The sequence below is a fragment of the Mandrillus leucophaeus genome, unplaced genomic scaffold (assembly GCF_000951045.1).
Source record: "Mandrillus leucophaeus isolate KB7577 unplaced genomic scaffold, Mleu.le_1.0 Scaffold682, whole genome shotgun sequence".
Classification (NCBI taxonomy): Eukaryota; Metazoa; Chordata; class Mammalia; order Primates; family Cercopithecidae; genus Mandrillus; species Mandrillus leucophaeus.
Genome location: NW_012107386.1, coordinates 1,557,065 through 1,564,452, shown reverse-complemented (window position 1 = coordinate 1,564,452; position 7,388 = coordinate 1,557,065). Strand labels below are relative to the sequence as shown.

The following is a 7,388-nucleotide window of genomic DNA, read 5'->3' as shown; positions in this document are numbered from 1 at the left end:
AAAGAGTAACTCACAACTTGCCTACCCTCCTACCATCCCTGCTGATTCAGGAGAAGAGGGAAAAAACAAAGAAAACAAAACAGAAAACCAACCAACCAGGGTGTCTTGTAGATTTGCTGCTATGCCACAAAATGTTGACATTTGCTCCCATGCCACAATGTTGGTTCACTGAAATAGGATTTCTGTGGAAACTGTCAACAGGAATTCACCATATGCAAGTGCCATCCTTAGCATATGAGAATAACAACAGGTTCTATAGAAATGTACAATGTGCTCAAGATAATGCAAATTGTAGCACTGCATTTGAGATTTGTTTCTCTACTTATCTAGTAAAACTTGTCATTTTTGCTCACCTAATTATGAACATTTGTGATTCCTTTAAATAGCAAAAATGCACAGTCCTCTTTAGGCCTCCACTCAATAAGAGTTTACATTACTCTTAACAAAATCATTCTACATAAACAGATAGCTCCTTAAAAAGAGTACTCTCTTATGAAAGCTAATTTGACAGAAAGAAGTTTAAGGAAAGCAGAGATGTTTTATAAGTGAAAAAGCACAAATCTTTGGCCTTTCTCTTGACATTTTCATATGCCAAAAAGCAAAAAAAAACCTTCATGTAATTCAATCTGGTGATTACTTTTTGCACCATAATTTGTTTTGCACACCACAAGAGGAGTCACTTTCAGTATCCATAAAAAGTATTTAATCCTAAAACATGCTTACCGAGACAATAATTAAAACATAATTCAGTACACTCTAATATCTATTAGGAAATTAAGAGTTACCACTTCTTTTTTTCTTTTTTTTTCTGGCTTGACTTCTTTTATATATATATATACACACTTTATGTTCTAGGGTACATGTGCACAACGTGCAGGTTTGTTACACACGTATACACGCGCCATGTTGGTGTGCTGCACCCATTAACTCGTCACTTACATTAGGTATATCTCCTAATGCTATCCCTCCCCACTCCCCCCACCCCACAACAGGCCCTGGTGTATGATGTTCCCATTCCGGTGTCCAAGTGTTCTCGTTGTTCAATTCCCACCTATGAGTGAGAACATGCGGTGTTTGGTTCTCTGTTCTTGCCATAGTTTGCTGAGAATGATGGTTTCCAGCTGCATCCAAGTCTCTACAAAAGACATGAACTCATCCTTTTTTATGGCTGCATAGTATTCCATAGTGTATATGTGCCACATTTTCTTAATCCAGTCTGTCATTGATGGACATTTGGGTTGGTTCCAAGTCTTTGCTATTGAGAATAGTGCCGCAATAAACATACGTGTGCATGTGTCTTTATAGCAGCATGATTTATAATCCTTTGGGTATATACCCAGTAATGGGATGGCTGAGTCAAATGGGATTTCAAGAGTTACCACTTCTAAAAGTCTTTTGAAAGCCATGATGTTACCTGGTCAATGGCAGGAAATAGGGATTGGAACAAACATACGAACCTACGGCATTTCCTACATGGAAGCCAAGAAAGATATTCCTTTATATTGCTTAAAAGTAGCAGCTGCTCTTTCTTTATTCCATTTTAATCAATGAGTATTCATTCAAGTTTTCCCTTCTATTTTTCCTTATGATAGGTTCCTTACAGTCGCTTATACAACAATGAATAGCATAGTAAAACTACTGGATTCAATTGATCATCAGGAATAAGTTCTCAGGAAAACACAGGCAGAAAAATGAGCAAGAATCCCAAATACAGAACTTTACAAGATGTGAAACTTGGTCTCTTGCAATGATGTTACTGCTCAAATTAGAGATAATCTTATTTCTATCTATTGGAGCAGCATCTTGGTACATCAACAGGCAATGATGATGTTGAGAACAGCAGCAAAAATAAACAATCACATGCTCATAAAGAACCCAAGCCTACAAAATGGATGCCTTTCAGAAAAGTGTATACTTAAAAGACCCAAGACGTCAGGATAATAAAGCTCTGTATTTATAGTCTTTTATATGTCCTTTTGTCTGTCCTATTGTGGTTACTACGCTTAAGTAAAATAGCTACAGGAAAAAAAAAAACAGAAAAGATGACAATATCATAAAAATGTAGCTGGCTATTTTGGCAGCTGCATTGCAGAATTTCTTGACTAGATTTAATCAGCTGGGAAAAAGTAAGTATATGCAAATGAATAAATTGTCCATACAAAAATATAAAAGTAACATCAATAATCATCTCTGACTTTCAGGTTTAAATTCAGTGCAATTGACAAATGCATGGCTAAAGGAAAATGCAACTTAAAAGATACTCTAAACATTTGTGTCTATTCCTGGGAGCACATTTTAAAATTATTGCACAGACTTTTTATAATTTTTATTTTTATTTTTAAACAGTAACAGAGACCAACCACAGATATGGACCTCTTGCAATAAAAGTAGGAATTAAAGTGCCAGGTACTCAGCATATTAGCTTTCCTACAGAAGTCACAGGTTAATAAGTTCTAAATATCTCTAATTCAAAACCTAAATTCAAAACCCTAAAAAGAGCTGGCACAAAACCATTGTGAATGACTGCCTTTTCCGATGTAATTTTTTTTTTTTTTTTTTTTTTTTTTTTTTGAGATGAACTCTCACTCTGTCACCCAGGCTGGAGTGCAATGGCATGGTCTCAGCTCACTGCAACCTCTGCTGCCCAGGTTCAAGCGATTCTCCTGCCTCAGCTTCCTGAGTAGCTAGGACTACAGGCACGTGCCACCATACCCGGCTAGTTTTTGTACTTTTAGCAGAGACAGGGTTTCACTATACCTGACCTCGTGATCCGCCCACCTCGGCCTCCGAAAGTGCTGAGATTACAGGCATGAGTGACTGCGCCCGACCTGTATGTAAATTTTTAAAAATATTATTGTAGTCTCATAGTCCCCACTAACAACTGGGATACATATAACAATGTATTGTGAAATTAAGTGTATTTATACTCTCTACCAATAGCAATTGCTACCCTACCTTAGTGAAACCAAGACTTGTTTCAATCAATGCTGTTTTGTAAAAACAGCAAAGCAACGAAAGCTGAAACTCAAAGCTGCATTACTTGGGTTAAATCAGTTTCTGCTCAAACTTAAAAGTTAAAATTTTAGTACTAAAAGGCCTCAAAATAATTCATGACAGAAATAGTGTTATTAATTTGCTAAGCTCAACAATAAGGAATTCTTCAATTAAAATATTTGAGATATAAATCTGACTAACTTTCTCTTCAGAAATGACATACCTGGATTATGTTAATCATGACAAGCCTTATTAGTCACACATATAAACATGGCTTCAAACCGTCGTTTGTCTGTATATGTTACTCTTAGCTGCATGAGAACAAGAGGTTTAATTTAATATCTATATCTTTAAGAAAATACTTAATATTATAAACAGAGTAAAAGACATGATATAGTAGTGATACTGGAAAAAAATTAGCGACTTAAATCTATCTATATTTGAAAAACATGTAGTCACAATTACCACAAATGCAGAATCAGAGCAGCAGGCAGAAGGTTAGTGCAATTATACTTTCATAAAAAAAATCGGAATCACTGCTGTTTAAAAACACCTTGAAGCAAGTCTTTGGTTTTAGAGATTGGTTTTCAAACTAAGGTAGCAAACATTTTGCCATGTAATGGCAGTGCTATATGCCATTATCTTGCTTAGTATAAAGAAAAAACATGAGAGATTTTTAATACTGGAGTTTGATTACATTACATATTTAAGCTTGTACACAGAATGATAGACAATTGGAGAAGCGAATTCTTATCCAGAAACATTTTAATCTCTTAAAAAAACAAAGCAAAACAAACAACAAAAAACCCCAAAACTACTTTGCCCCTTTTCACAATAGTGCACATTTCTACCATAATTCATTTATGGCTGCAAAACATCAGAAGTTTTTTTTTTTTTTGGATGGATTCTCACTCTATCGCCCAGGCTGGAGTGCAGTGGCGCGATCTAGGCTCACTGCAACCTCCTCCTCTTAGGTTCAAGTGATTCTCCTGCCTCAGCCTCCCGAGTAGCTGGGATTACAGGCACCCGCCACTGTACCTGGCTAATTTTTGTATTTTTGGTAGAGACGGGGTTTCACCATCTTGGCCAGGCTGGTCAAGAACTCCTGACCTCAGGTGATCCACCCGCCTTGGCCTTCCAAAGTGCTGGGATTACAGGTGTGAGCCACTGCGCCCAGCCACTTTTTTTTAATGTATTTTCTCTACGGTAATTTAAAAAAAAAAAATTTTGTGCCCTTCTAGTCTTTAATTGGTAGAAATATGTCCCAAAAAGGAAACTACTGCATTTATGCCACATCACCAAAAAACAAAAAACAAACAAACAAAAAAAGCAAAACCAAAAACCAAAACCAACAGAGTATAATACATCTTTTACTGATGCGTCTTGCAGACTGACATGACCAAAGTCGTATGTTTTCATTTAATTTCCAATTCCCCCTTCCACAACATGCACCAATTGAATATATGCTGGGAGCCATAAAATGTACCAAATATCTACCTCTTCAAACGAATGCATTAAAATATTTTAAAGAATTTTTTTGTTGTTTAAAATGTGAAAAAATATAAACAAGAAACTGGTTCACTCCCTTACTTCATGCATCCATAATCTAAACCAAAAACAAAATTTTAAAGCAAGAACAAACTACCGCTGCAAGTTTTTGTGCCCATTTTCTCTGTACATACAAACTGCTCACTACTGAAGGGAAAAAAAGAATATAATCCATGGTGTTTGCTGACTCAAGGGGGAAAAATGAGGCTGTCATTTAGTATCCAAAACCTGGCACATGTGTGTTCTGCTTTTATAATGTGTATTTTTCTCTCTTCTGTTTTTCATATCCAAAACTTCTAAATGCTATTTTAGCAGCACAGCAGATTAGATTCTAGCACTTGGTGAACAGAATTCACAAGCTGTGACAAAATTCTGTCATCTTCAGGGTGCAATTTTGTTTATATACATTGTATGTATATATTTCTTTCCTTTTTTTTTTTTTTTTTTTTGAGAAAAAGTCTTGCTCTGTTGCCTAGTCTGGAGTGCAGTGGCACAATCTCTGCTCACTGCAACCTCCGCCTCCCGGGCTCAAGCGATTCTGCCTCAGCCTCCTGAGTAGCTGGGACTACAGGCGCACACTACTATGTCCAGCTAATTTTTGTATTTTCAAAAGAGACAGGGTTTCACCATACTGACCAGGCTGGTCTCGAATTCCTGACCCTTGATCCTTCTGCTTCGACCTCCCAAAGTGCTGGGATTACAAGCATGAGTCTCTGCGCCTGGCCCGTATTTCTTTTAGATTTGGCCGTAGTCGACTGGCCATGGTTCAAGTGAGACTATAGCAGTACGTGGGTCAGGGACAGTCATTTTGGCTATGTACAGATTCACAGTTGGTCCATGGCTTCCAACTAGTAGTGCTATTTCCAAAAGTCTAATACACAATCTGAACCATCTGATGCAGTGGCTCCAACTTTGTCTCCTGCTGCATTCCAGCAAACTTCAAAAATTCCGTCTGTTCCCCTCTAGCTGTGAACTAGAGCACCTGTCTGTGTGTTCCAGATGTGTACACATTTGTCAAAAGAACCGCTGGTCAGATACCAGCCATCAGGACTGAAAGCTACACTGTACACAGGCTCTTAGTGTTTTGCCAAGGTATGGATGCATATCCCTCGGTCTACATCCTATAACCTAACAGTAGAATCAAAGGATGCACTTGCTAACATAAGGTTGCCATTTTGATTATTAGTCCTTGGTCCTGTTGGACTCCATTTGATAGTATAAATTTCTTTATGTGCTTGCAAATCATGGACACAATTGTCTTGTTTCATACTCCATATCTTTAAAGTCATGTCATCAGAACAGGAGGCCAGGAGATTGCCAGCTGGGTCCCATTTGGTAACATTTACTTCATTCATATGTCCTTGGAATGTTTCAATAGGTCTGTCTTGTCCTAATTTACAGATATGAATGCACATATCTGTACTACGAGAAGCAAAGGTGTTGTTGCTCTGCCAATCAACATCTAATGCTGGTGCTGAATGAAAAGGAAACTGTTGCTTGGCATCACCGGTACGTGCATCCCAAATAATTGTAGTCTTGTCTACTCCAGCACTTAGGACAAAATTTCTTTTCTTATTCCATTTAATGCAAATATTGCCTTTATGCTGCCCTAAGGTACTAGCAAGGTTACCATCTTTATTTAGTCCATGTTCTGTCAAACCCATCGTAGGAACCAGTTGTTAGAAGCGTACCTTCACTATTCCAATCTAGAGATGTTACATCCTTGTTGTTTGGAACATCTTGCCCTCTTTCTCCTATACAATGTCTAAATACTAACTGTGTAGAGCCACTGGTGCTGTTTTCACTAAGATTCCCTATTCTTGCTGTTGAGTCTTCAGACCCTAATGCTAGGAGATCACTAACAGAGTTCCAGGCACAGATGAAAACTTCAGATTCATGGCCCCATAACACAACTGCTTTATTAGGAGAGATTTCAACGTCCCCATCCACTTCCATCCTATCAGTATGATTATTTGCTATAGTATGTGCTCCATTCTCCTCCCCATTTGCTGTGGTTTCTCCGTTTTTTTTCAGATCCTTGTTGGTTGGCTGCAGCTGCGGCAGCTGCTGCCTGTTGCGATTCAAGCTTATCTCTATAAGCCTGTTGTCTTGTTTGTACTACATCAGGCATTACCGCATCTATCAGGCACAAACTCTATTGGTCGACCATCAATAAAGGTACCATCCTCATTAATACTAACTTCTGCTTCTACATACTGTAGACCTTTCTGGATGATAGAAATCAATGCAGTAGGTGGGATGAGGGCACCCTTTATATTGGACTGACTGATATGGCTTTCTATAGCAAAGGTAAATGCTGAATGAGAAAATCCTGACTCTTGCAAGTATCTGTATACCACGAAGTTGACTTCATCACTGCTTATACTCATCTATATCCCACTTAAACCATGAGGTCACAACACAGGATATAACCCATTGGCAGTGCATTGCTGAGGGGATGTGCAAGGGAATATCCGGTCATCGCCAATCACAAATTGCTGTTACTGATTCTGGAAACGGTGGCCTCCAACGCCGCTTCCCGCTCCCGGGAATGGAGGCACAAGGAAATTCCCGTCGTCGCCGCCGCCGCCGCCTCCAACCACTCCAAAATAACCCCTCCGTGGGGGTGAGAGGCAATCATAACCCCAGCGAGCGGAGGGCGCGGGGATGGGCGCCGCGCGGGCTGGCCGGGGAGCGTGGCGCCTGCGGATCCTCAGGTGGCGAGCGGAGGTGCTCCCGCCGCGGTGGGAGGGGCGGGGGCGCAAGCGGCCAGCGGCGAGGGGAGGCGGCGCGCGTGGGAAGAGCGTGAGAAGGAAGAGGAATTGAGGAAGAAGGTAAAAGCTGTT

The 7,388-nt window shown here is 39.4% G+C and overlaps 1 pseudogene across 1 annotated transcript; it reads right to left on the bottom strand.

The window, feature by feature from the left end:
- Nucleotides 1-5,399: 5,399 nt before the first annotated feature.
- Nucleotides 5,400-6,932, bottom strand: LOC105555392 (annotated as a pseudogene). The gene has a single exon (XR_001008464.1). The product of XR_001008464.1 is annotated as an F-box-like/WD repeat-containing protein TBL1XR1 pseudogene (transcript).
- Between the last annotated feature and the right edge of the window lie 456 nt (nt 6,933-7,388).